The 27,993-nt window shown below is 44.8% G+C and overlaps 1 protein-coding gene across 6 annotated transcripts in view; it reads right to left on the reverse strand.

Annotated features, from left to right (window-relative positions):
- Nucleotides 1-27,794, reverse strand: part of LOC147705753 (eukaryotic translation initiation factor 3 subunit C-like) — a 638,241-nt gene extending 610,447 nt beyond the window's left edge. The window contains exons 1-3 of one of the 6 annotated variants that reach the window (XM_086932195.1): nucleotides 27,681-27,794; nucleotides 18,969-19,075; nucleotides 17,682-17,775 (exon numbers count right to left, since the gene is read on the reverse strand). The gene's annotated coding sequence lies outside the window, so the exon portion shown is untranslated. Of the gene's footprint in view, nucleotides 1-15,168; nucleotides 15,541-17,681; nucleotides 17,776-18,968; nucleotides 19,076-23,294; nucleotides 23,442-27,680 lie in introns of those variants that run through there. The other 5 variants (XM_086932197.1, XM_086932194.1, XM_086932196.1 and 2 more) reach the window with 5 other exon arrangements.
- Between the last annotated feature and the right edge of the window lie 199 nt (nucleotides 27,795-27,993).

The following is a 27,993-nucleotide window of genomic DNA, read 5'->3' on the forward strand; positions in this document are numbered from 1 at the left end:
AAATTTGCCCCATTATGCACATGGACGGCCCTACAAGAACTACTTCAGGAACTACTATCTAAAGTAATAATTAAAGAGACAACCATTGGAATGGGTATCACACAGTTTTAAGGAAGAACAAAAGAAGTCCCAGTCCATGTGTAGCTCTCATAGCCCTGACTTGAAACACTCAAACATCCATTGCTGAGTGACTGAACTAATTTCCCTACTTGATGTAGGAGTTATATTTCCAATGCGTGATCAGTGGCAAGCATATCAACAGGTGAAACTAGTGGAGGACTCTAAACCATTAACTGCCTTCCTCCTACCATTCAGCTTCTTTCAGTATAGCGGAGGTTAGGTTAGCAGCTTTGTTTTTTCAGCGAGCCATGTACTATTTACTTAAAGACTTGGGACGATAAAATTAGATTTTTTCGATAGGACATACTTGTCTAACCCAAGGACACGCAACTTTAAGAGATTCTTCGCCCAGTCGGCTCGAGCTTGGAAAGCAACGGGCTGGTACGGAATCTTGACAACTGGACCTTTTTCAAAGATCAAGTTGAGTATATATTTTCTACCAGTTAAAAGCAGAAGTACGCGCTGAACAGGAACTCCAGGCTCTGCTAGCCTGCACCACTACACACGTTGCCGCAGCCTGCTGGGGTGGGACTCTGTCCCCCAGCCTGCTTCGCTTCCTTTGAGGGCAGAGGAGGGGCCTCCCTCCAACAAATACCACATCTGTTTCCCGCAGTGCCAAACGCACGCTGGCAGGCGTACCTGCACCCATCAGCAGCTGGGTTGGGCCCATCCTCTTTCAAACGCTACAGGCCTGGAGGACTGAATTGAGTGTATACTCAATAACTGGACTGGCAATAGCTTGGTTAAAACCCATGATGGGGAAACGCACTGGCTAACCACCGGCACGTCCTGCCATTACCCTGGATAGTATGGTGGAAAGGGTGGTCAGCATTGTGTCTTCTGAAATAGAACGGAGTACAGACTATCCTTGGAAAATGAGGTAGTTTACAATGGAGGGACACCTGGAGAGGCATCAGCTGATTTACCACCTACTATCATACCCAGTAAATTCTTTTACCAGACAGCTGGTTCTAATAACGCCCTGCTTCCCAGTGGAGGCACCCTCGGTGCTCAAGTGCATGCCACGTCTAGGACACAGCCAGTTATGAGCCCTCAAAATGCTATTGCTGCGACCACTAAACATAAAGGAAACGTGGGAAGCTTGTCTGCAGTAAAAGGAAACCGCCCCCACGTCCTAGCTCCTCCCACTACTGTTTGTCTTCCTAGATGCAATCATCATCACCTGGTGCCAGTACTTCAGGTCCAGTGTCAAGTAGGAACTCCAGACATTCTATTTGCACCCAAATGGAAGCGGGATCAAGTCCAAACCTAGGGACATCTAAAATCATTCCTGATCCATCGAGTAGGACCCTTCAGGCACATCTAGTATCATTCCTGATCCATCAAGTCGGACCCATCCCCGGCCCAATACAGACGTGCTGGGTCTGCCACCGGCAGCATGCCCTTATGTTTTGGTGTTGGCAGGGGTACCATCCCACAAGAAGGACCAGAGAGTAAAATAATGATCAATTGTGCAATAAATGTGTGAATTGGCTGTCCAAAAATAAGAGGTTCAATGTGTCAAACATCAAGAGATTATCATGGTACGAAGAGTGGGATGGGTAGGTGTTGGAAAACGAGGCAGCATCTGTGAGGCCTGCACAAATAACAGGACTACATTTGTCCTTCACTGGGAACCAAACACCTTATTGTAGCGCCTGACTCTCAGAGGGTAGCGTTGCCGAGCAGTCTGCGGCTTACCCAAGGGAGGTGACAGGACTCAGTAAATACAGTCTGACACCCTAGCAGGAGTGACAAGCACGAAAACAGCAGACTTCCAAATGCCTGGCAAGGCATTATGGGGAGATTGTGCTCCTCTTCCTGAATAATAGAGGAGCGGCTCTCTGCCTGTGCCGGGGAGAGACGCGCTGGCGCTTCGCTGCTTTCTGGGGCCTTGGCACCCGGACCCCCAGGTAAGGAGATGCTGCTCGGGTGGCCCCCGACCGCTCTGCTGGTGTTCGGGGGCCCACTCTCACCCAGGCCCCATGCAGCTCTCTGGCTTCTCCCGATGGGGATCCCGGTCTCACCCGGGACCCCGCATGCCCATACGTTGGAGGGCAGCCCGGGGAGCCCACCCCCCAGCTGCCCCCGCCGGCTCCCCGGCCGGCCAGCCAGCACCCTCGCGTGCTGCCGCGGGAGCCAGCCACTCAGTTCTGGTCTGCCCGCTTTGGCGGGCACACGCTCGAGGCTTCGCCGGACCTCGGGGGTAGTGCAGCGGCACTCCCTCGGCCTCCTCCTCCGTTTCAGGGCCCGGGGATGGGGCCCCGGGCACCCAGACATCTTGGGGGGGGGGGGGCACAACGGCACTCCCCCCTCCATCCTGGTCACTTCGGGGCCCAGAGATGGGGTCCCAGGCCCCTCCACCAGTCTTCTTCGCGGGGCCGCGACGGCGCTGTTGTGAATGTATCTAGGACCCTAAATAAATATTCCTGATTTATGCCCTTATGTGGTTTTTACAAATCATATCCTTATAAAGGCATAAGAATAACATCCATATTTAGTCAAAGCCAATGCAGTCCAAATACGTCAAGGCTACTTCCTTAGACTCCTAGAAAGTACAAAGAGTTCTTTCAACAAACCAAACCTCCAGCAACCTGGGAATTCCCCATGCTTTTGTTTTGATTTGTCCTAGAACGCCTGCGAGTCCGAAAGAACGGGCAGTTCTTAGTGACATCTTTTATTGACGTCTTATGTCCAACCTTACGTCAAACACGGCACCTTCCACGTATAAATATACCAGCGTTTGCCTTAAGCAACACACGGTGGTTTGGAGCAGAGCGGCTATCTACTTATCCGAAGCACAGCTGATGCGAGTGCCGAAGGAAGCAGTCCCTCCCATTTGACGCACTGAGAAAGACGCTGTCCTTTTCTCCTGCCGAGAAAATCCAGCTCCAGTGTTTCCTGTCACCCTTGCAGGTTACTGGGAGATCGAGTCCTGAGAGCGAGATACAAGACCTCCTTCGTTCTAAAACAAAAAAGGTACAGAGCGGATTAGATCCTTAGAGAATTCTTCAGTCAGATTCTTGGCAAAGCTAACTTAACTTAACCTCTTCGCCGCTAATGACAAGGGTAACTCGTCATGGACTTTCCATTGATTTCAATGGAAATTATATGAGCAGAAGAATAATGCCTTAGCAGTAAAGGGGTTAAAAACTCCTTTACTCCTTCCACATACTAGGCTTAGGTTAGGTTAGGTACACTGGGGTAGGCATATTTAGAAACATCAGTTGAGTACGTTTAGTCAACTTTTATCATTGTATGTAATAGTATATATTTTATACATTTCAAGTATCATGGCTCAGAAACCATATCAACGCTTTTACAGTATTATTTCATAATACTCCTTTTACTATACACACACATTACTTTATGACAAGTATTGCAATTATAGCAATTCATTTCTCTTGTATGAGAAAGAAGACTGTTCAATAAATAACACCTTTTATTGAAAACGCCCGTCTCTATTTCTCTGCACTCTGGTGAAACTAAGTATGCACGATTGACAGAGTGAAATAACTATCTATTGTTTTCACACGACTCTGGAGATATACTCCTTATTCTGGGGGAGCAAAGTTGTCATGTTCATGCAGTTGTCAGAAGCTAATCCCTTCTTGTCTAATCAGGGAAATTAACTCCTCCCTGTTCATTCGAGAAAGTTTCTAGTGACCTCTGCGCTAGCTGGCAAACCTAACTAACTAACATACTCAATAGAGACCTAGTCGACCTCAGTCCTACGTCTAAACTATTGTTTATGTTATTCCAATGTGCAGAGCCTATTGGGAAAATAGGAACTACACTACAGTGCCTCCCGCCCCGCCTACTCACACGGGGCCCGGAGTTGGGCTCCCGGGCCCCTCCTCCCACACCTGGCACCCCGCGGGGGCAGCTCCATGGGGTGTGCGACAGCATACCCCGGCTTTATTTCTTTGGGGGGGCAGCCCTCGGGACCTGACCCACCCCGGGGGCATCTCGGAGAACGGCGGCAGAACCCCACACGGTTGCCTACCTTTCGGGGGCCATATCTCAGCCCCTGGGGGTCCGATCTGCCCCATTTTTGCGTCTTCTTGCTCCTGGTAGTACTCTCCTTCGCCCTCCGGGTCTCTAACAAGGTGCATTCTGCAGGGAGCGGTCTTCACTGGCTCCCTGCGCCTCTCTTCTCCCTGCGCAGAGGCCCCTGCTTCTGAGCACTGGTCCTGGGCGCTTCTTCTTTTACAGTTAGGGGCCTGGGTGACAGTCAGGGGGTCTCTCCTTCCAACTGCCTATTGCCAGGCTCCAGCACCCTCCGCCTCAGCAGACCACACCACAGAGAGAGCTTCTCTTTCTGTGCAAGTACTTTTTAAAAGGTGAGTAGGGGGCTGGCAGGAAGTCTGTGTGTCCCATCACACAGCGACATCACTTCCCGGCCCCTGCTCCCCCCCTTGTCCAGCCTCTGGGTTTTTTCAAAATGGCGTCGTTCAGTGTCTCTGGCCACATGGCCTCTGAAACCCAACTCCTTCCCCCCTCACTGCCTTCCCCGTGGTTAAGCTTGGTGCCTGCCACCCAGCGACAGCAGTTGATGGATTGGCTTGTAGCTCCACCTATCTTTTGTCCTTAGAGGGAAGATCTTCGCTCTGGGAAAAAAGTAATTAATCTAACCTGCCAGGGCCAGACCCCAGCCAGGGACTCAAAGAAAGATGGCATTTCTGGACGACCCAAAAACAGTACAAATAGGACTTTGGACTCAGCAGAATACTGCTTTTCACCTCCACTTCAAGGGATATTAGTGCGTGTCTGGAATCTGTAGGCCTTGTGGAAGTCATTCTAGCCATGGACACCACATCCCCATAGGGGAATAATGAAGTGAAAACACAGTAAAACACACTGACTTTCCCTGGCATGTTTCTTTCCAGTGTATAAAGCCTATTCCATGTCACTACCCAATTCTGCATTGGCCCTGCCACTCCATTCAATGGTGTTGATGACGTCTGAGTTGGGGTGCGATGGTGGAGTCGGCCTTGTTGAAGACGTGGTGGGGGCAGGGGGCAGTCGGAGATCCAGAGTGGATGGTGTTCATCGTGCGGGCTGTGTCTTCGGTGGTCACTGCGGTCCAGGTGCGGAGGGAGGCGGTGGGGTGCGTAGGTTCGACGGTTGGGTGAGAGGGTGGTGCGCCGAAGCTGTTGTGGATGTCGGCAATCTTGCGGTGGAAGAACGAGGCGAGGGAGTCGCAGAGATCTTGTGATGGGGTGATGTCGTTGTTGCCAGTGCTGGGGTTGGAGAACTCCTTGACGATGCTGAAGAGTTCCTTGCTGTCGCGGGCGTTATTGTCCAGTCGATCCTTCAGTGATTTCTTCTTGGTGGCGCGGATGAGCTGGTGGTGCTTGCGGGTGGCGTGTTTGAGGGCGGTCATGTCAGCGGTCTGGTCGAGGAGCCAGGCTTTCTCGAGGGTGCGGCAGGTTTTCTTGGAGTCCTTGAGTTAGTCGGTGAACCAGGGGGCCTTCTTGCTTCTGGGGTTGCTGGGAGGGTTCTTCAGTGGTGCGAGGTCGTTGGCGCAGGCGGTCAGCCACTGCGTGAAGTTGCGGGCTGCTTCGTTGGGGTCCGGTGGCTGAGAGAGGAGGTGAGTTGGTCGGAGGTGATCTTGCTCCAGCTTCTGTGAGGAACCTTCTGCGGGTGGTGGTGGGTGGTGGTTTTTCTGAAGCTGAAGTGGACGCAGCTGTGGTCTGTCCAGTGCAGTCCGGTGGAGTGGCTGAAGGCGATGTGCTTGCTGGATGAGAAGACGGGATCTAGCATGTGGCCGGCGTAGTGGGTGGGGGTGTTGACCAGTTGCTTGAGTCAGAGGTTGGCGAGGTTGTTCAGCAGGGTAACGGTGTTGCGGTCCTTGTTGTTCTCCAGGTGGAAGTTGAGTCGCACCACATGTGGAGGATTGTGACACTTGAGGCACAGTCTTTGCTTCCATTTACACAAAAACACATGGTGTTCCGTCTCTGGCGGTGATACCAGATGCACTAAGACAGATTCAAAATGAATACGGTCCAGAACCTGCTTTAACTCTTGGTATGAAATTACTGAAATACTTCAAGCTGGTCTCGGCTATATTACTAGCCAACATAAAAGGAGAAGCAGCATCGGTGGCGATCCGCCAAAAATTGAAAGAAACAGATATAGCAGATCAACCAATTGAACTTGCCAGAATCATAGAAAAATCCTACGAAGAACTAGGTAGAGATAGTTTGGGTGGGAAACCGGTAAAACCCCAACTACTTGAAAATCCTGAAAAGATATTTATTAAAAATAATCTAAACATTCCTAAAAAGAGCTGGGATGGAAATAAAAAATCCACTCCCAAAGAAAAAAAGATTCCAGTCCAGAGGAAGGTCTCCTCGGCGGAGGGAAAGAACTCCGAACCGAGAACACAAGTCTCCCCAAAGGGAGCCCTCTGAGAAAAGATACCACCTTAGAAATAGGGATAATTTGAAAAAGCCTGATAGATATCAAGATATTGATACACGTCACTCTCGATCTTTTCAGACTTCCTCGCAGAAATCGGAAAGAAGAGGACGGTCAGAACACAGGGAAGAGCACGTCAAGTCCAAAGACAAGGAACCTGCTCAAAATAAAAAAATTACGATTTCCAAGAAAGAAGGTAGCCAGTATTAAAATAATCAAACATGCCGAGGATCCTGAGAACACAGCTGAAAAACGGAGAGTGGGCACAGACCATGCTAGACAGCGCAGCAGAAGTGACCATAGCTCACAAGATCCTGATGAATCATCTGGAGACAGTGGACACGAATGAATACATTCAGGTGGAAACTGCAGATACCAGAGTTAGCGAACCTCATAAAATATACTAAATAACATTACGTATAGAGGGAGATACGACTAGGATGGTAAGGGGTCTGTTTTGGGATAACCTCTCAAAAAGGCTATGACATTCTATTAGCTGAGAAAGACTGGCCACCGGAGTTTGTCAGGGAGTGCCCTCATGGCGAAGAAATGATTATGCCTGCCTTCTCAAATCATATTCCAATACATAGAAAATACATATATGCGGAAAAAATGGGCAGTAGCTCAAGCACCTGCATTATATAAGAATCATGTAGGATGGGATGAGGACTCTCCTCCTCACAAAATCCAGTTAAAATGTCAACCAACTGCACAAAGACAGTACCCAATTAAGCAAGAAGCTAAAAAACAGGTCAGGGAGATCTTAGATCAACTTGAATACCAAGGTGTGAGAAGTTGGCCTGATATGTGATGTTTCCAATTCTGGAACCGCCTTGTATCAGTCCAAACAATCCCTTTTGGTGTCTGGTTGTAAGTCAACCTTATAGACAAGCTATCCTAGTGGTAGCATGGACTAAGCAGCCTTAAAGGCTAAACTCAAGAGGTCGCGTTAAGCGAGCTGTTCTACCAATCACAATCCTGAAATACCAAATGAAAGGACACCACACAAGTTATATATAAAAATATATGTATTTATTTCTAAAATAATCCTCTGTACTCTTTGTGAGTGCAGAGGCACAAGCGTTAAAACAAAAGCACAGTTAAACATATGAAAGTTGCACAATTATGGATGAGGCCGGGGGGCCACGCAAACCATATATTAAAAAAGTGGTATAAGAGATACCAATCTAACAGTGGTTTGGCCTAGGGCCTAGGGCATCGCTGGGAGCAGTCGGGACTAGAAATGCTGAAGTCGGGAAAAGCCCACGGGATTCGGATGCAGCGCTTAAAGCACACGCACGCACCAATGCAAAGTCAATGGTGCGTAAAAGTTATAAAGTTATAATTTAAGGAGACTTCCGCTTAACCTAGCAAGATGAAACTTTAGACACATACACTAGAGGTGTGTACCAATGTGGTAACACCGGCGTTGAGTTACCTCACCCACAGAAAGCGGGTGCACAGGCGCGAAGTAGTGTCAGGTTTTGTCACGTTGGTTGATGGTGCTTGGAGCTGAAAATGCTGCAGGCGTCGTGAAGGAGAAGTGTCCGGTGTGATCCAGGGGTGGATCGGAGTTGTAGAGTACCTGAAAGCAGAGGGGACAGAGTTGAGTCACTCAGCAGTGACCAGGGTGAAACCAGGCAATGTCGGGCGCAATCAGGTGGTTGTCGAGGAGCTGCTCTCCGCTGCCACGTGGACTCTAGGGCATCTGCGAAGTCCAGGAGTGGATCACGAGCTGTCCCACGAAGACTCTCGCCGTCGGCGGTGTCGGCTTCAGGATTGGAGCAAACACTTGGCAAGAGCAATCCACGCAGGACTGGAAGATTGCTTCTCACTCAAACCAGGAGGGTCAGAGCAGGTGCTCCTTTTCAGAGGCGCGAGTGCAAGTCTGGAGCAACCAGAATCACAAGTAAGATTTCGTAGTTCGTCAGCACAGGGGCCACAAGCCAACAGGCAAGTGACTGGGCCAACGCGTTGAGCCAAAAGATGCAGAAGGGCCCCACGCAGCACTCGGTGAGTGTAGAGGGGTGAGCTTCGGTGCAAGAGTGGCTCAGGGCTGGGGCTTCTCAAACCCCGATGTACAGCTTCGAGGGTCACTCATGGGCTGCACGGTCAGCGTCTCGTGGTCTTTACAAGATGGTGGGCCCCACGCTTCTGGTCGCCTCCACGAGTCTCAGCTCTGCAGGGACTGTGGATCGGGCTGTTAGAAGGCAGGCTCGCTTGGTCTAGTCGATCTCTGTCGCTCGAGTTCCGGCGGGAACTGCAATAAAGCAAAAGTCGAGGTGCTGGATGGTGCCTGTTTGCACAGGGTAGTCACTCCTTGACCACAAGGGAGATTCTTCAGTCTTCTACGTCGAGTAGGATGTCGAAGGGTCCAGAGTTTTGTTTCATAAGTTTCAGTCAGGATAATCTGAGTGCGTTGGCACTGCTCCCATTCTTATACTAATCTAGGGGGCTGGATTACCTGCTAGGTCCCCTCCTATGGGTGGGACCCAGGAAGGGGGTGGTTACACACCTTTCCCTTTGTCCAGGTCGCGCTGGGACTGGGGCTGGTGTGCCCCAGAACCGGTTTGACCGGATTATGCAAGGGGATGCCTTGTGCTCCCCAGGCAATGTCTGGTTTCTTTCAAACCTCCCTGCTACAATCCACTATCTCCTGTCTGGGGTGGTGTGACACCTCCCCGCGACAGGAAAGCCTTTGTCCAGGCCTTCTGTGCTGAGTTTCGGTCGGCAGCAGGTCAGACTTGTGTCGGTGGCAGAAGCGTCCATTTTGTGATGCTGAGGCTCTTTTAAAATCAACAGCGTTTCAGTAAAGTAACATGTCTTCTCCCTCTAGAAGGGTGGAATGCTATCCCCGTCGACAGGACTGTTGAGGGGATAGTATTCCAAATCGTATGACACCTTACACGACATGTTTTGATAAAGCCAAACCAAAGTTAACATATAACCGTGAGGATTATAATGCACTTAATAGTATATGGTATGGCATTATCCCGGAACAGCTTAGGGAGTTGTTCCCGACGGCTGCAGACAGGCTCAGCTCATGCTAGAGCACCATCTCACATTAAACCACGCACTCTGCCTCCAGGATTGATAAGGCCTTCCATAGGAGTGGCTCACAGGTTGATATGTGTCCCGATATAGGTTTAGATATAGGTATACTATATCTAAGCAAGAGGTGATTACACCAACTTGCCCCAGCTGAGTGATCAGCCAGTTGTGTCAAATTAAGAACCAGCCAGGGGTGGCAAAAGATATGCTGCAGCCTCTGGTAGGCCTTGGATGCACCTATGCCCATGGCACCTATAGTGCACTATATAGGGGCTGACAAGGTGTCCTGTACCAATCAGGTTATGCACCTAGGGTGCATGGAGTCCATTTTAAGGAGAGAGCAGATAGTTGGCCTGGTTCCCTGCTAATCAGGGCCCCAGGCTAAGTCGAAAACCAGCTTAACACAAGGCAAAAAATCTGGGGTAGCCATAGTCAGGTAGCCACCTACCTACACAAGGGGTGATTGAAACATGCACCTCTCAAATGAACAATCATTTGTTTCCTGTCTCCAAACCAGACGATTTATATCGTCTAGTCTTGGACTACAGACACCTTAACTCATGTTGCAAGACATTTTTGGTACAAAATTCGCACAGTGCGGCACTAATGAATAACAGTTCGCAAAAAATACAAAACATTAGACATTTCGAATGGGTTCTTTTGTCAAAATATTGCACCGGAAAGCAGGTATTTAACCGCTTTCTCAATAATGGGGTCACAGAAAAATTTCTGTCGACTCCCACAGGGATTGAAGAATAGCCCAGGATTATTCTCAGCAAGAGTAACAGAGTTACTACAAATGTACGATGATGAGGCAGTATCTTATGTCGATGACATCTATCTCACAGATGAGGACCTGGATACTCACTTGAAAAAAGTGAACACCATAATACTTGGGTTCGCAGCAGAGGGTTACAAATTCAACTTTAAAAAGTCACGAATTGCCCATCTAACTGTCCTATTTTTAGGATATGAATTATCAAGTGAAGGCAAAAGCCTAGCAGACAACTTCTTAGAGAAGTGCGCTGTACTCCAAGCACCAAAAACGCGGAAGAACTTACAATCAATACTAGGCTTCCTGAATTTCGGAAGAACTTACATTCTAAATTATGCAGAGGGTTAAACCTCTCTACGAATTAATAAACCCTGATTTTAAACCAATCAATTGGACTCAGAAACACAGAAATTTTGAGATCATTGCAAACAGACATATTAGCTAAAACAAAATTAGAAACTCGCGACAATACACGCAACCTTGTAATCAGAGTCATCCCAGGAAGATGCGGATTCACGTACCTGACCTCTAATGAGGGAGAAACGGTACCAATAGCTTACAAATCACATTTGTACACACAAGCTGAAAAAACATTCAGTATTACAGAAAATACTGTAAAGGCGGTTCAGACTGTTGTAGCAAAAGAAAGAGCCCAAGGCAAAAAACGGTGGCACTAGATCCAAAATGGATACAGTGGGAAAATTCTCTTGCTGCAGAAGACGTGACATACTATTTTGTCCCGAACATGAAAAAACTGAATGATTTGAAATATGAAGAAGAATATCCTCTGCCAATCGAAATTCTGCCTCTCCAACAATACTCTTGTATAATCTATACGGACAGATTTGTACAACATTACGATGTGGATAATAAATCCTACAATGCAGCATGCGCGATTGTTAAAGGTCGCTGGCGTTGTGGTAAATTCAGACCAAAAAGAACAAAAACTGAATCACTGAGAAACTGTTCGGCTCAGCGAGCTGAAATCAGATCCTTAAAGATGGCGCTTGAAAATGCCGATCGAGAATTCCTGATACTAATAGTGTGCAATTCGCATTTCTGCGTAAAATCTTACAATAATGACTTGCAGAACTGGGTTCAAAACAATTACAAAGATGACACAGGTGCCACAATCAAGCATAAAATGCTTTGGGAAAAAGTAGTTCTTTTACAGAAAGAACTACAGAAGACTCACGTGATACACACACTGAGTCATCAACGTGATGGCGTTCACGTTGCAGGGAATTCATTGGCTAATACAGCCACAGCGGAAGCAACTAAACCGGCTTCCGTAGCCACAAAAAAGCATTCAGAAAAATACATAGACGGGGAAACCATGCTGGCGGTAAAAAAGTCTTCAAAAAGGCGACTGCAGCACTACCCGTAAACTATCCACTCAACTATACATACGTAATTGACGCAAGCTCCGTTCCTTTTGCTCAAATCCCTGGAGTGGGGGATAGAGTAATTCCAAACACGAACAGGAGAGTCTTATTAATAGCAGACGCACACATGGGTGAAGGTCCAAGGCACAAACAGATCAAGGAATATCTGACAGAATTACAATCAGAATACTGGTGGCCGGGGATGAGCCTGCAACATTATAAATTTGCAAAGAGCTGTCCAAACTGCAACAGAGATCACAGTAACAAGCCAACTGGAGTATTGCCATGGCCATTTCTGTAGTTAGCATAAGGCTATCTATACGTAAAATCCAGCGTCCCATTAATTCCTTTTAAGACTAGATTCACTTAAAAATGTGGCCCCAGCGCTCGGCTGACGCCAGAACTGTTATAAAAGATTTGCGAGTCTTTATCGGCACATACGCAATTGGCATGCTGCATTCTGACCAGGGTCCTGCTTTTAGCTCTCGAGCTTATAAGGAGGCCATGACCAGCATGGGCATTGCGTTGCGGTACACTTGCCCCTTCCATCCTGAGGGAAATGGGATTGTGGAAAGAAAAAACCGAGACATAAAGCAATCTATAACGGCAAAGGTGTTAGGTTCGGGTGATGGGTGGGTCCAACATTTAACAAGTGTCCAACGTAGTCTTAATCTGCCAAGAAATTCTCTAAAAGGTTTCAGTCCGAACAAACTATTGTTCGGAACTAGAATGTATATTCAGGATTTAGACTTCAGTGGTAGAAGAGAAGAAAAAATGCTTTAACATCAAAGATCGTTTGGCTGTTTTATAGAACTTAAATGAAACAAGAAAAGCCCTGAGCAACATAAAGTTAAAACAACAGCCAACAACCACTGAAGATACACCCCCTGTCCCAGCACGACCTGTCTGGATTCCAAAGATTGGGGCTCTGGTCAGAGAGAAGATAGCGGTGAAGAAGGAATTTGGGCCTTCTTACAGAACAGCAGTACCTGTCTTAGCTGTCAGCGGAACAAGATCAGTTTTACTACCGCCCCTTGCTGGTAAAAAGGAGAACCGAGTTGTATCCTTCGACCTGGTAAAACCACAATCATGTGGCCAATAATAAGTAGTAGGCCCAGTGGACTCCCAAGAAATAGCAGAATACCAAAATTTGCTACAATCCAAGAGGTTCAAACTGAGAGACTAATCACATTTGATAAACCTGCAGTGAATAAAAAAGGACTATGCAACAATGCCATGGAACTTGTGCCTCTTGAAACAGTTCGCCAAGTAACACCAGTCTACAACGATGTAGCCTCAGACTATGCTAATGAAAGAAAAATTGAAAAAGCAATTCCAACAATTGACAGAACTGCATCTGGCTAGTTCATCAATTTCGATAACTTTTCTTAAGATCCAAGCGAACCGGAAGAAACGCCAGCAACAAGAACTTTAAAAGACAAAGCAAAAGAACTCTTTCATCAACTCAAAGAAGCATATCTGAATGCACCATTGATTGAATTTTGGATTATATTAGGCGTACTCATACTCCTTCTCGGTCTAATTTTAGTTCTAATTTTAGGAAAATTTATTACAGTACAATGGACACAGCAAGTCAGAACATCAACTTGGTCCTAAAGACACACAAGTCATCTCACATTGAGAAAAGAGAACCATCATCAGTGAATGTCACAGCCATTCCAATACCCGGCGGGGTAGTTTGGGACAAAACGGATTACGAAATCTATGGCCCGGTCGAACTCTTGAAATATCCACACCAGTTCAAGGTTTCGTTAAGTGACTTTGTAAAACCAAGTACATTCTCTGATGATTGGGACTTTGAAAGCATAAATAATATGATGTCAGATCTAGTAATGTCAGCAAAATTTACAGAACATGATTATTTACAGGGTTCATCGAACTATGAACAGATGTACTGCTATAACCACTATGCACATCACTATTTGCATAAATCTGCTCAACCTAGAAATGTTTTTAAATATAATCAATGGGAACATTGTGCAACTCCACCTAAAAGCAGTTCGAAAACATTTTATGAGAAATTCCCATACTTCTCAGGGTTTAACAAGTGATGCAGAAACATTCTATTATAAACTATTAGATAAAACAGGGACAAAAACTATGCTGACAAATACTTAATTGATTTATTCGGAAACATTTTACGAAAAAATGATTACATTTGGTTTTGATTTCTGGAAAAACAACAAAAACCATCTGGGGTACAAAAGAATGGCAGGTCCAAGGTTTAGAAGCATTATTTCGAGCCTGCATGATCCCAGAACAAATAATGTTCTTGAATGACACCATTCAACAGACTACTTGTCTTGGCCTAGCCAAGATTAAAGACTTAAACAAACCGTCTATTCCAAAGCCAATACCTGATAATACATCCACAGATATTGAGATAGACGTATCCCAAATTTTACATCAAAACAGCAGAACACATCCTGATTGGAAAAAGTGGTTAATCTGGCCAACAGACACAAATAACTGTCAAGATAGATTCCTGGGGGTTAAAAATGACCAGACCCTAGATACTCCCAGAGACAACATCCAGGGATAGTAACAACATAAAGTGTAGGGAAACTATGCCTTGAATGGCTACAGACATCCACACTGGCAGAAATGAAGCAACACTTGACTTTACTTAAAGACGGTGCTGACTTGCGCGATTTCATAATGGGAGCACGCAAACAGCGTCAAAAACGTTTCATAGCGGCCAGTATATACACTGCGTACAACGAAGCTTGGAAAGTGACTCAAATTGAGACAGCAGAGAAAATACGAGAAATTGATCGTATTAATTTAGAAAAATCGCTTTGTTGTGGACAATGGGTTAATGACTCGGTCCTCCAGAATATATTCACTGGACAGTATTGTATCATCTGCTATCGATATAATAGATCAGGACTTGCTAATGTTACAACACGGTCAGTCCCAATTACGTTCTATTGTACAGCTAGGCTGGACGTTGCAAAACCTACGTTCAGGTTATGTGCCATGGCGTTTAATCAACACAACGTCATTGTTCTCTATCTTTAACCTTACTGATAAACAAATCAGTTTGGCACAAAAAGGAGCAGACTATACGATTCTGAGCATTGAAAAACTTGAGAGATTACCATTGACAATGTCAGAAAGACCTGTCATTGAATGGATAATACACGGAATAATCACAATTCCGATAACAACTTTCCAATTTAAAAATTGCCAAGAGTATATACCAGCAGGCCAGTATGAAAGGTTGGGTAAAGGGTACATTAAGTCATCATGGAAATTACCTTATACACACCCGTTAGTGACAAAAACCAGAATGTATTTCTTAGTGGTAATAATTGTAAACAATCACTAAGCGGTATACTTCTGTGCCAAGGTTTCTTTCATTCAGACCTATATGGCAGAACTGCATCTTACCTGTGCTTCGATGTATGCTATGCGGAGAAGAAGGCGTGTTTGACTCCTGTCTTACACTACAATCAGCAGTACCAATGGATATTGATACATTGCTAAGTCCTGTAACGGCTCATGCATCGTGTTGTCCCCAGCGGTTACCAATCCTGATGACGGCATTCGTTGAAACTTCACCACTACGATTAGGTGGCAGTGAAGCAAGAAACGAGAGCAACATCACCCAGGTAGGACCTTCTATGAGCATTGCTGATCCTGACATCGATGATCGCAATCATTCTCACGACAGCCCGGTTACAGCATTTTCAACCATGGTCGAACTTTCACCTGAAGCTGTAGGCTGTTTTTTTGCACATCTGTCTGAAGTAATGTTCTCCCCTGAACAGAAAGAATAATTTTTTAAGCAAACCGGCACACAGCGTTCCCCTGAACTCTGAATTCGGCCTTCAGCTTTGATAAACAAAAGCTACTGAAAACATTTGGAACCATTTTCTCCCCTGAAAACGAAATTCTTTTTTTTCCAAATTCCAAAATATTTTCCTTTTTTTGGCACATGTACTCTGCTTAAAGTAGAACTATTCTTAAAGAACAGAGCTTCTATTTTTAGTAATTCTAGAGACAAAATATTACCTCAGCCTCTAGCACACTTACAAGCAATTGCATTTATATGTGATGAAATAGTCTCGACCTTCTTTTCTGTATTAAGAGACATTTCATGTGTAATTTTCGCAAATCGTTTAGCTAAATATATATATGCATCCTTTTTTTACTGAATGATTACACTGCTTAAAAAACGTACAGTACCAATAATCTTTCGTGTATTTCGCATACACCATTTCGAATGCAAAAATGTATTTTGGGGTGGGTTGGAATACACATGCACCTTTACATGTTTACTATTGCTTAGTTTTTAGTAATGATGGACATTAGATCGTGGAGTGGGTATTGTGTTTTTATCTAGGAACCAGAATCAATATTACTATTTTATGCCCTTGTACGGCTATAATCAATAATATCCCTATAATGGCATAAGAATCAGATCCATATTTCAGTAAATCGCCCTTGCAGTCCAAGGCACGGCAAAAGCTACTTCCTTAGATTCCTAGAAAGCACAATGAGTTCTTTCAACACACCAAACCTCCAGCAACCTGGGAAATCCCCACTTGCTTTGTTTTGATTTGTAATAGAACTCCTGCGAGCACTGTAAGAACGGCCAGTTCTTAGTGACATCTTTATTTACGTCTTATGTCCAAACCTTACGTCAAACTCGGCACCTTTCAGGTATAAATATACCAACGTTGCCTTAAGCAAACACACAGTGGGGTTTTGGAGCAGAGCAGCTATCTACTTGCCGAGAGCCCAGCTGATGCGAAAAGCCCACGGACGCTGCCCAACCTCTTTGACGCGCTGAGAAAGACGCTGTCTTTTCTCCTGCCGAGAAAATCCAGCTCCGGCGTTTCCAGCCTACCCTTGCGGGTGACTGGGATATCGAGTCCTGAAAGAGAGATACCAGACCTCCTGCATTCTATTCCCAAGGTACGATGCTGACTAAACCCTTAGAGAGAATTCTTGAATCAGATTCTTGGCAAAACCAACTTAACTTAAACTGCTACTTAATTACTCCTTCCCACGTATTAGGCTTAGGTCAGGTACACCGGGGTAGGCATATTTTAGAAGCACCAGTTGAGCACGTTAGCCAATGTAGATATATGTATGTATTTATTTTATCCATTTTAAAGTGGGAAAATAGGAACTACACTACAAAATTGGTGCTGACTATCCGATCAGTCCCTAAACTGGTTGATAAACTTAAAATTGACAGTACTGCTGATGGTTTCAAAATCTGTTTTTAGCGTGGCGGCTATCTGGAGTCCTTTATTCCATTTTCCGTAGTATTTTTAATTCACCTACGAGACCTCATTTCTTGTGGGATGGTTTTCACACCTCTGTAGACAGAGCCCAGCTGATTGCTGGTTGTTCGGATAATGCATTTATGAATGACTACTTACTTTGTGTTTACATTGCACATGCAAAGATTTGCATACTTGGCTGCCCCAGCTCTCTCTCTCTCAATCATACAAGCTTCCGGTTTAATTCCAGTGTTTTTTTGACAATAGCCTTTGCCACAAAATAGGCCAATTGTCTAGAGATTGCACTGCCCCCACCAACCCTCTTTCTCCTGTTCTGATCTGCCTTGAAGAGCACAATAGCATGGTTGCCTTTGGCAACTTTACCCCTAGTCTGATTTAGAGATTAAGTCATCTTCCATAAACCCAGCCATGAGAAACATGTATTTGCTCTGTCTGGCCTTGATTGTGTCAATCAGTTATTTTCCAGCTCACTCCTTGAACCTACGAGTGTCTCTTTTCTTAGGATCCTGTAAACGCAGCTACTTGGCTCATCGCCAATAGTGACCATGAGAATTATATCCAACTAAGTCTCAAAGCTCTCCATTGGTGACCAGTTGAAGAAATATGCGGATTTAAAATTCTACTTCTTGGCCACAAAGCACTACATACCTCCAAATAAGTTTCAGATCTCATCCAGCCGACCTCACTGCATGACCACTCTATTCATCCAAGTGGAAGTCTTTAGATCCTCTATCCTTCAGGTCTGTAGTCATGGAAGATAAAAGGTTCTCAATTGATTGGGCTTATATTTGGCACTCTCTTCCTCAAAGTTTGATTCACTAAAGTTCTCCTCACATTTCATAAAAATCTGAAGACATTACTCTTCTAGAAACTTTCAGTTACCTATAATGTTTCATCCGTCTTTACACTGTTACTTCTTTTATTCACCCATCTTGATCAGGTGCTTTGCAGTTTTAGTGATATGTCATGCCTTTCATAAACCCCTAAAATAGAACTACACTCTGGTATGAAAGAGAATGTCAGCAAAACGTCAGTATCATAGTGTGGGGCTATCTGGATGGCACTGGCTAAACAATATTTAGACCTATAACTTTGTCGTTGTCTATTTGCACATTAACAGCAAAATGAGCCAGATGCTTCTATTTATGTATTTTGTAAAACATTTTTTTTAAGTGGAACAACAAATGAGATTGGATCCCCGTTTGCCCAGTGTGTTAATGTAAGCAGTGTCAGCAAAATGTGAAATAACAACCTTAGTGAGTCATTGGGTGCAAGTTAATCTGTACCTATTATCATTTACTCTCGCAGGTACAAATCAGAGTAATTCCGTTTTATGAGTGCCTCAATATAGCAACAGACTTCAAAGATATAGCAAGACTTCTTTAAGGCATGCTGTTGTCATAAAAGCAACCATGTGTTAGCGTATGCATGGTGGTTTATCATCTGGTTTGGGTGCTAATTGGAATACCCATGCACTCCAAACCCTGGTTATTGTCTTTTTGCCAGCTTTTGTGGCGACATGATCTGTTTACCATATCCTCTGCTCTTGCCAACTTGAGACGGTAAGACATACGTACATTGTGCTGGGTACATGTAGTTACCTACAATTCATTGCTATTACTCTTTTAGCAAGCAAAAGTGCCAAATATATGATGACTAGAACTTCCTAATAAAAACGATTTTGGGTTTACTTAAATTCTGTGTTCATCTATTTGGCTACTTGATTAGGTACTTTTTCCGCAAAACAAATTGGATTGGAGGACATGCCCATACCTGTGGCAGTTATGAGCAGCCCAGAGATCCGTTTTACGCAGCCCTCCCGATGTTAGGTAGGTGCAATATATAGAATTGAGTTGGTTTGAGTCTTTCTTTTCTGGATACCTTGACTACACCTATTTGGGCTACTAAAAGTTACCTGATCAGTTAGTTCCTCACCTAGATCATTGTCCCACTTCTCCTTGTGTTCCTCTGCGTCACAGATGGTGGTTGTGTGTTTGAGGAATCTTGTATGTATCAGGAATCCAGCCCATCAGTATTTAGCTCTATGTAGTAAGAGAGGGTAAGAGGAGTCCAACTTTTGGTCTACAAACAAAATTCTGGAATAAGCCTACTGTACATACTTTTTTTAAAATGCGTTTTCTTTTTTTTCAAAATTCAACAAAGTGTAGCTCACGTAAATCACACAGTACTCTTATGGGTTAGCCTATAGACATTAGGTTGTCAAGCGAACCAAAGAACCATTAAACACGTGTGAGTGACATAGTGCTGCATAACTTTACATATGCCTTCAATAACACATAAGCAAGTTGAGTGAGAGATACGTATTACATTGTAATGATTATTGAATCAGAGACAAAAGGTTTAAGTACAAGTACATTTGTATGCTAATGTTGAGGATAACGGGAAAAAAAGACCATCCAATGATGGTTTGTTGTCCGAATTTTTGGCTTGATTTGGAGTAGGTTCGTGACCCAATCCGTCAGCTCCACTGGTTTCCTCTAGTAGAAACGAGATATACTGATTGTAGCATCCTCTGCCTGTGGGCACTTGAAAAGTTCTGGCATCCATTTATGTTTGAGGTGCCTGAGATGACTTACAGGTTATTGCTTTAGCCTTGTTTGTATCAGCAGCGCTAAATCTAGAAATTGAGTTGAAATGTTATTGCGCTCTGGCCATGGCATAAAACCCAGAAGGTAGGCCTTGGCATCTAATAATTGCTGTTTACTCGTCCTGGTTGAAAGCCGGTCTGTAATTTTAACTCAGTAATTCTCAATAGCTGTACATGACCAAACCATATATGTAAATGTGGCATCTGGGCCTGCACATCTGGGACACATTAGGAACTACAGGGAGTAGTTTATGCATTGTGGCTTGGGACACGTACGTGCGATGAAGGTAATTAAATTGTAGAAACTTCATGCAGTCTATTCTTGAGCCTTTCCCACATATTTAATGTGGTTACCAATTCCATATCTGTGAGGGTTAAACCCAAATCGCTTCCTCAGCAAACTCTAAGAACAGACAATCCCACCGAGTGAGTGGCTCAGAGAAACAAAGATGAGTTACCATGTGCTGGTCACGATCCCTGGTAGTGTCTGTAGTGTGTGATCATCATCGGGACCCTCCTTTGAAAAACCCCATATGGATCTAATGATGTGTTTTAGCTCTGCATTTGAGTTTGCCGGGAGGGGGGGGGGGGGGGGGGGGGGGGGGGTGCTGTATCCCGCCACAATTCACGGACAGTCTTGAAAAGACTGGAATTATATGGTTGGTCTATGTGGCTGTCTGGTGGCTCCTAGGTCGTTGCAAATAGTAGGGGCAACAAGGTTGCTCTAGTGTCGCACAGACCAGGAGCTCTAAATCAGACCTCCCATTTCAGCAAACTTAATATATGTAATGATCTTTGAATCCTATCTTCCCTAGAGCACATAAGAGGTACTACCATGTGATGTAGTCGAAGGCTTTCTCCCTGCCAATGGAGACTACTGACCATTCCGTGACTGTCTCAAGTGCATTATTGAGGAAGTGGAAAAAAGCCTTCATATGTGTGAAAAGGTGTCCTCTGTGCAAACCGGTTTTGGTAAAGTTGTACTTGCTTAGGCAAAACCACCTACAGTCTTGATGCCAAGATTTCCTCCAGGATTTTTCAATCCAAGTTACGCAGTAGGGCAAGATGAGCTGTCCACTTGGGTTTCTATTAGGCTTTGAAAGTACAGCATTTTCATTTTGTTATTAGTGGTCTGCTTTAGTTAGATGTGACTCATCGAACTGTTGGTGCGCCTGGCAGGATGTTGGAACACTGTCTTTGCTGGTCTGTTTGTGTGAATTTTCAGGAAGATAGGTAAAACCTTTTAACCTGTCCTTTTCCCAGAACGTTACAAACGCAAGTGGATGTTCGAAATGTCCTGCTTCTGGCTTCAGTTATTGTTGGTGAGCCGTAAGCAAAATCCGATGCACACAACAAATCAGTGCGATATGAATGATCACCAACAAATGATAAGGATGGCGTAACACAGATGTGTTCTTTTTGTGTCGTTTTTTTATTGGAATGCATATATTGAGAACATGAAACCAGCCGTTCTCAATATATGCATTCCAATAAAAAAACGACACAAAAAGAACACATCTGTGTTACGCCATCCTTATCATTTTGCTTACAATTAACTACAGGGAAGGTTTTCCGCCATCCCTGCTTCTCAGAGTTTAGGGTTTTCTCTGATCCATTTGCACCAGCCATAAGCTAACATTTCTTTTGACCGATCCACTACCTGTTGTGCGCCAAAACATTTCTGAACACTCACAAACCCATCGCAGAACCTTAAATATTGTTGGTGAGCCACTGTCCAGAAAGACTGTGCTAGCGAGAATAACTGGAACTGCATTTGATCCCACCGCTTTAGATTGAGGAAGGACTAGGTGAGGCATCTCAACCAAAGAGCCTACAATCAGCGTGGTTCCTTGTTTAAAAAAAAATGTTTATAGATTGTCTAGGGATGCACTGAGTTACAAGAACTGGGCGTTTTAAAAGAAGTGACAATTTACTGAGAGAAGCTGTCACCCATTTAAGGAGAGCTCTCTAACTTTAATGAATGAGATGTGTGATAGTTTGAAGAACGTGTATGAATTTACAAGTTTTGATTTGCATTGTAAAAACTGTGTGGAGCTTTATTTTGCAGAGCCTTCTGCAACAGTTATTGAGAGCGTTCAATGTAATCGTTGGCTAACATGTATAACATCTTTAAGATAATATTGATCCCCTATTAGTGAAAATCAAACAGGATCTGTCAAGACAACACAATCTTCATTTTTCTATTATTGACAGATTAAATATTATCAAAATGTTATTTTCCCCCCAAGTTTTTGTATTTTATGCATGCAATTCCACTGGAACTCTCAGTTGATTCACTGAAGAAAATAGAAGACCTTTTCTCCAGATTCATCTGGGCATACGCCAAACCAAGAAAGGCTCACAAATTCCTTACATTACCCAGGGAAAGAGGGGGGTGGGCTCTACAGAATATAAGACTTTATTACTGGGCCACTACATAACCTAGTATTAATACAAGAGAAACTGAATGGTAGAGATAATAAAGAGGTTCCGACGTCCCTGGAACTTATAATGGGGGAAGAAGCTTGGGGATGGGGTTGGCGGCACCTAAATGACAATAATTACAACAAGCAGGCAACAGGGGCACACGGAGGCACAAGCAGGCAACAGGGGCACACGCAGGCAACAGGGGCACACGGAGGCACACACAGGCAACAGGGGCACACGGAGGCACACACAGGCAACAGGGGCACACGATTACTGGTGGCTGACATTATTTCATGAAGTCGACCCATCACTTGTTTTGCTTTCCTTAAACAGAACAGTCAAAACCTAAAAAGCAGACTAACTCATCATGTTTTTTGAAGCCCTGCCTCTCCTAATGTCTTCTAGCTTATTATAACAATTTACCAAATACACACATACCTGAGCACATTATTTACAACAGAATTTTACACTATGTCTCTTTAATTTTTGATTTGTGTGCATTTATGTATGGTATAATGCACTCTGGGTTAAGTAGTAACTGGTCTTGGTACCAAATGACCCAATTTACTATAAGCTCTTTATTTTGATGAGTCATCGATCTTGATAACTATTAATTCTCTATTAAGTACGTCCCGATTTCTATCTGGACGTGTATTGCTTCCAGCAACATCCTGCTCTGTATAAACGTTAAAAACATTCCCATACTGGTCAATTTACCAAATACACACATACCTGAGCACATTATTTACAACAGAATTTTACACTATGTCTCTTTAATTTTTGATTTGTGTGCATTTATGTATGGTATAATGCACTCTGGGTTAAGTAGTAACTGGTCTTGGTACCAAATGACCCAATTTACTATAAGCTCTTTATTTTGATGAGTCATCGATCTTGATAACTATTAATTCTCTATTAAGTACGTCCCGATTTCTATCTGGACGTGTATTGCTTCCAGCAACATCCTGCTCTGTATAAACGTTAAAAACATTCCCATACTGGTCTGTAACTGCACGTGTGCTATTACAAATGAAAAATCGCTCTTCATCTAAACTCAGATTGGGGCAATATTGCGTTTGTGGGACAGTGGACTCTTGGTCTAATATCATTCTCAATCTCTTGACGCTTAAGCTCCTTCTTACGCGTCTATTCAAAGGGGAAAAATAAGTTGCTACCTACAAACTAGTGCACACAACCACCTCCCGTACTCCATGCAATCAGCTTACCTGACCGTCGGTACATCGTCACGGTCATCCGAGCCATCGGGAAGGTACAGAGCCATTCAGGAGCAGGCTAATATGGTGCTACGAGGGTCTATCATGTCCGGGTACGCATAACGCAAGAGAGCGTGATGACGTGATCCCGGTACGTCTCTGTTGGATGGGAAATGTAGTGTCAGAGACGTATAAGAGTCTATAGAAAAACAACGCACAGGGTTTCGGAATCCGCTATGGGTGTCATTTACATTTGCAATGTAAATTACGTCGTTCCTTTCTCAGCACCCTTCAAACAATGAAGTTTCTCCCACATTTGTAAATTGAAATGGGACAAAGGCGGGTGAAAGTCAATGCACGGTCCTTTTCCTAGCTTGTTTTTATTCATACCAAGGGATTTTTCATGCAAATGCCTGTAAGCGCACATGGGATGTTATAATTAGATTTCACCAAGTGCGTTAAAATGGAGGTTACCATACGTCAGCATTGAATGAAAATCGCTCTTTTAAATGCTTCACATCTGTTTGCGTATGACCAGGGCAGTTCTGATATAATTTTTAAAAACGTTGCGTATAGCATAAAATAATCGATAGTGCGTGGGATTCCCTCTAATCACAGCAGGTTGATACATATAATAATAATAATTAAAAAAAGAAGAAGACTATTAGAGAGAGAACACAGTTTTGAAATAATGGACAGGCCAACTCCCCTCGCCCCCTTACACCCCCGGGACAGACAATGAACGGCCGCACCACCAAACGGAAAGAAAAGCTGCATCTGCGAGCCTTACAACAAAGGAGGCGAAACCAGAACACACCCGCCCCCGCTCATGAAACTGGTGACAGTACAAGCTTTCCCCATATTTTTTATTGAATTGTAAGATTACCTCCAAAACATCAAACTCCAATAAATAACGACTCCTACTTCAGCAAAACAACAACAGGGCAGACGCCCACATCTCCAAATAGGCCCTTCCGTAACAAACAAGGAACTTTGCAAACTGCCTGGTCATCCTACGTCGATCATGAATTTGCACTTAACAATGGGCGGTGGTAAACAAGCCTCATATCAATACGTAAAAAGACGCAAATTAGTGGCTAAAAGGAGTCAATTTGGGTCCACACTGGAACTATCGTTCTATCTGTGAGGGTGAACCATTCGGGCCGTGACGGAATCCACTGCCTCCAACTCCCCAGTGGTGGGCGTCACCGGGCTCACAAGGAACAGGGCTCCACTGGGAACAGAAGTGCTTTTGGGTCTGATGGGGGCAGCGAGTGGGGCGGAGTAATTAAATGCGACAGGGCGATTGGATGCAGTACACGATTGTGTCCGATTGCAGTTAAAGGGCCTTTCTCTGGGCAGGTTGTGTTGGGATGAAACTGGGAGGCTTTTGCTAGGGTGAGGAGTGAGCTATGGGTGTGGAAGGAAGTCGCACGATTGATGGAGCAGCATATTAGCACTCTCTCCCTGGGCTCCAACTGGTGCTTACGGTGTTAATAAAGCGAGGAACCGAGCCACTGCTGTGCGGTACTTCTCATTTTTAAAGCGGGGGTGAGCGAGTACCTTTTTTTTCTAAGAAAGTTCGCATGAAGAGTGTTTCTGATGCTCGCCCCGTATTCAGGCCTCGCACCATCCGCTTCTTCGGGGACGGTAAGGTCTTCAGCAGGAGGGGGGCGGGAACGGCCGCACACTGACAGCGGAGGGGGGGGGGGGGGGAGCGGGAACAGACACACACGGACATAAGGCAAAAAGCACTCACGCAAGCAGGAAGGCGGGTGCCGGCTCAATGCCGGACCAGATTCGGGGGCGTTCCCAAGGGCTTTTGGCTGACGTAGCGTGACGTAGCCAAAAGCCAAAAAATCTCGGGAACGCCCCCGAATCTGGTCCGGCATTGACGGGCAGGCCCGTCTTCCAATGGCTAGCGTCCATTTATGGAGCTAGCCAATGAAAGACGGGGGCCGTTCCTGTCTCCCGTACAATTCTCATTAGGTTTTCGCCTGCGCGAAAAAGATGCGCAGAGCGCATCTTTCGCCAGGCAAAACCTAAAAAAGTCAGTTTTAAAACACTACAAGGGGGGTTTAAAGTCTGGAAGTCTGTTCGAAGACTATTAGGAGTCAGTCAGCTCAATTTCTATACACCACTTATAAATAATCCATATCACCAGAAATTTTTAAAACTCACACGACTAAGAAGTGGGGGTGAGGTTGGACTGAAAACTATGGATTTTTTTCTCGCCAATCGATCTGGTCTCTTTCGAAAATCTCAGAGTGCTTAGAGATAGATTGAAGAGATTTCTATAAATACCTCCAAGTAAGGGATTTTCTAAACAATAAAGGTAGCTGACCAATAGGATTCTCCAGAAATGACATAATTGAGAAATTGGTAGATAACTGAGGCCTGTCTGTATGGGTAAATTACTATTTTTTTTAACTCATTGATGGAAGACGACATTGAGAAAAGGTCACTAAAATGGAAAGAGGAAATTGGGGTAGGTTGTGTTTTATGAATACAGAACATAATCTAACATTGTATTACTGAGCAGGGGCTGCATAATCAGGAGTAAGCCCCCTGCAAACGGCATACGGAGTGCCGCTGCAGTGAAAGGATCCTTGTTCTCCAGTGGTTTACAGTGAATCAGAGCGCAAACGCAAGCACCCGCGCCGGGAGGAAATGGTGTTGGAGGTTGCATATCTGGGCGCAAGATACCAAAGCGAACCGCCTGACTTTAAAATGACGGCCAACGAGACGTCTGTCCATCGAAGGTAAGGGACACACTTAATGGTTCTAAAGAAAAAAAAGTGGGAGAGAAACGGCAGCATGACCTCCCGATACAAAGCTGGATCCCAAAGCCTGTCATCCTCCCTTGGTTTCCTTTGGGCACTGCACAATCCAATGGTGGAGTTCTGCCTGTCCGGAATGAGAGTTCCCCTCTCTGCTGTGTCACATCTCATCATTTATGTGATAGCAGTGGAGGAATCTCTGGGAAACCCCCCTGACTTAACAATCTGGCCCGGGAACTTTGTTCGAAGTCAAAATATTCTTTGCAGAGCCCCCTCAGGACTGTGCCTAACCTCAAGACGACGTCTGGATTTTGTTCGGACTGCGGTTTCTTATCTCTCCAACTCCCCCGCTTTATCATGACATTCTCAGAGTGGTCCTGATCATTATCCCGCCTGCAGAATCCGAACATTATGTCCGATGCCCAGTGGAGCTGCCTTGTTCAGCTATAGAAGAGATCGGCCCTGGTTCATCCACTCTGCCATCACCTAACCAGTGGGACATTGGGCACAGTTTCTCCCAGTCCCCCCTTCCTCCCCCTCCCCTGACTAAAGTTCTGTAACTTTGCTTTTTATCCTATGTTTGATTTTGCTCTTGGAACAAATGTAACTTGTAACTCTGATCCTCATGTAAAGCGCACCGATACCTCCGGGTCTAGCCAGCACTATATAAAACTAGTAAAATAAAAAAAATAGATAAAGAACACTTGCTGTCATGCAGGCTGCACAAATATTACTCAAGGTCCAGGCAAGATTTTGCAACTACTATGGAATCTCTTTGGCAGTTTCTACGCAAAGGCAAGGATCACAGCTGAAATACGAGCAGGAACAAGTTCACAATTTTAAAAAGAACAACATACCCAATGCCCTTACAGTAAATGCCTGTGGTTTGGAAGCAGTATAGTTAGAACAAATTGGACACGATGAATGGTTGGTTGGTTATGCTTATGTTTCATAACTGTTTACACCGTACCATTCATCAGTTGCCCTTTTCTTTAAGATTCATATAGCGCAAACTCGACCCAGGGAATTGGAGAGCTGAACATGAGCACCAGTTACGTAACACAAGGACACGTTAATTTTAGGTAAGCAGGGGAGATTACATGATTTTTCAAGATTCACGGGACGCTGAGCCCCAGCCCAAAAGCTGGCGGCTCTGGCCGTTAGGCCACATCCTCACTCTTTCATCCATCGCGACTTAAATAGAACGTTGAAGCATTCTACTTTGATAGTTGTACCTGGTGGTCTGGGTGAACTCTCTTCACACATCTGTGTATGAGTTCTGATAACAATTTATAGTCTTTCTTTAAAAAGCTGCCCAACGAGGAAAACTAGAAAAATAAAACATACTCGAATCATTCTATAAACTGAAGGGAACTGAACCACAGCATGCCCGAGTGGGCAACATGCTCTTTTACTGTTGAAAGGGGTAACTGTAACAGGGTGGGCAAGGGTGCTAGGTTAAAAGTGAAAACGCAGCTCAGGAAATGCGCTCTTTTCGCCTAAGGACCCGCCACCCTCACATATTCTCTCTTTTGCGGATCACCTGCCTTTTACATTCCCCCGCCCAAGCGACTCTTAAAAAGCACTCCCTATACCCCTGGATCATTCCCCCTCTCACCTGCTGTGCTCTCCCTCCGACGCCGGTGACCACGAGCGAGAAAAAGAATCGTAAACGGAGGGGACACAATTCACTGCGCGCACGCGCCCCTGCTTCCTACATAAAATGGCAGCCGAAACCACCTCGAGGCATGTCGGTAGTTGAAGTCCATCAGCAAACAGAAAACACGTGAGTGGGCAAGGATAGAGCAGCAAGTGGACTATAAAACCCAGCTATAATCTACACGAGTTTGTCTGTCGTTTACGACAACTCACAGACACCTCTGGGAGAAGTAGTGCGTTCTGAGTATGAGATGCATATGGTTTAAGGAAAT

This window comes from Lissotriton vulgaris, chromosome 7 (assembly GCF_964263255.1).
Source record: "Lissotriton vulgaris chromosome 7, aLisVul1.2, whole genome shotgun sequence".
Taxonomy (NCBI): domain Eukaryota; kingdom Metazoa; phylum Chordata; class Amphibia; order Caudata; family Salamandridae; genus Lissotriton; species Lissotriton vulgaris.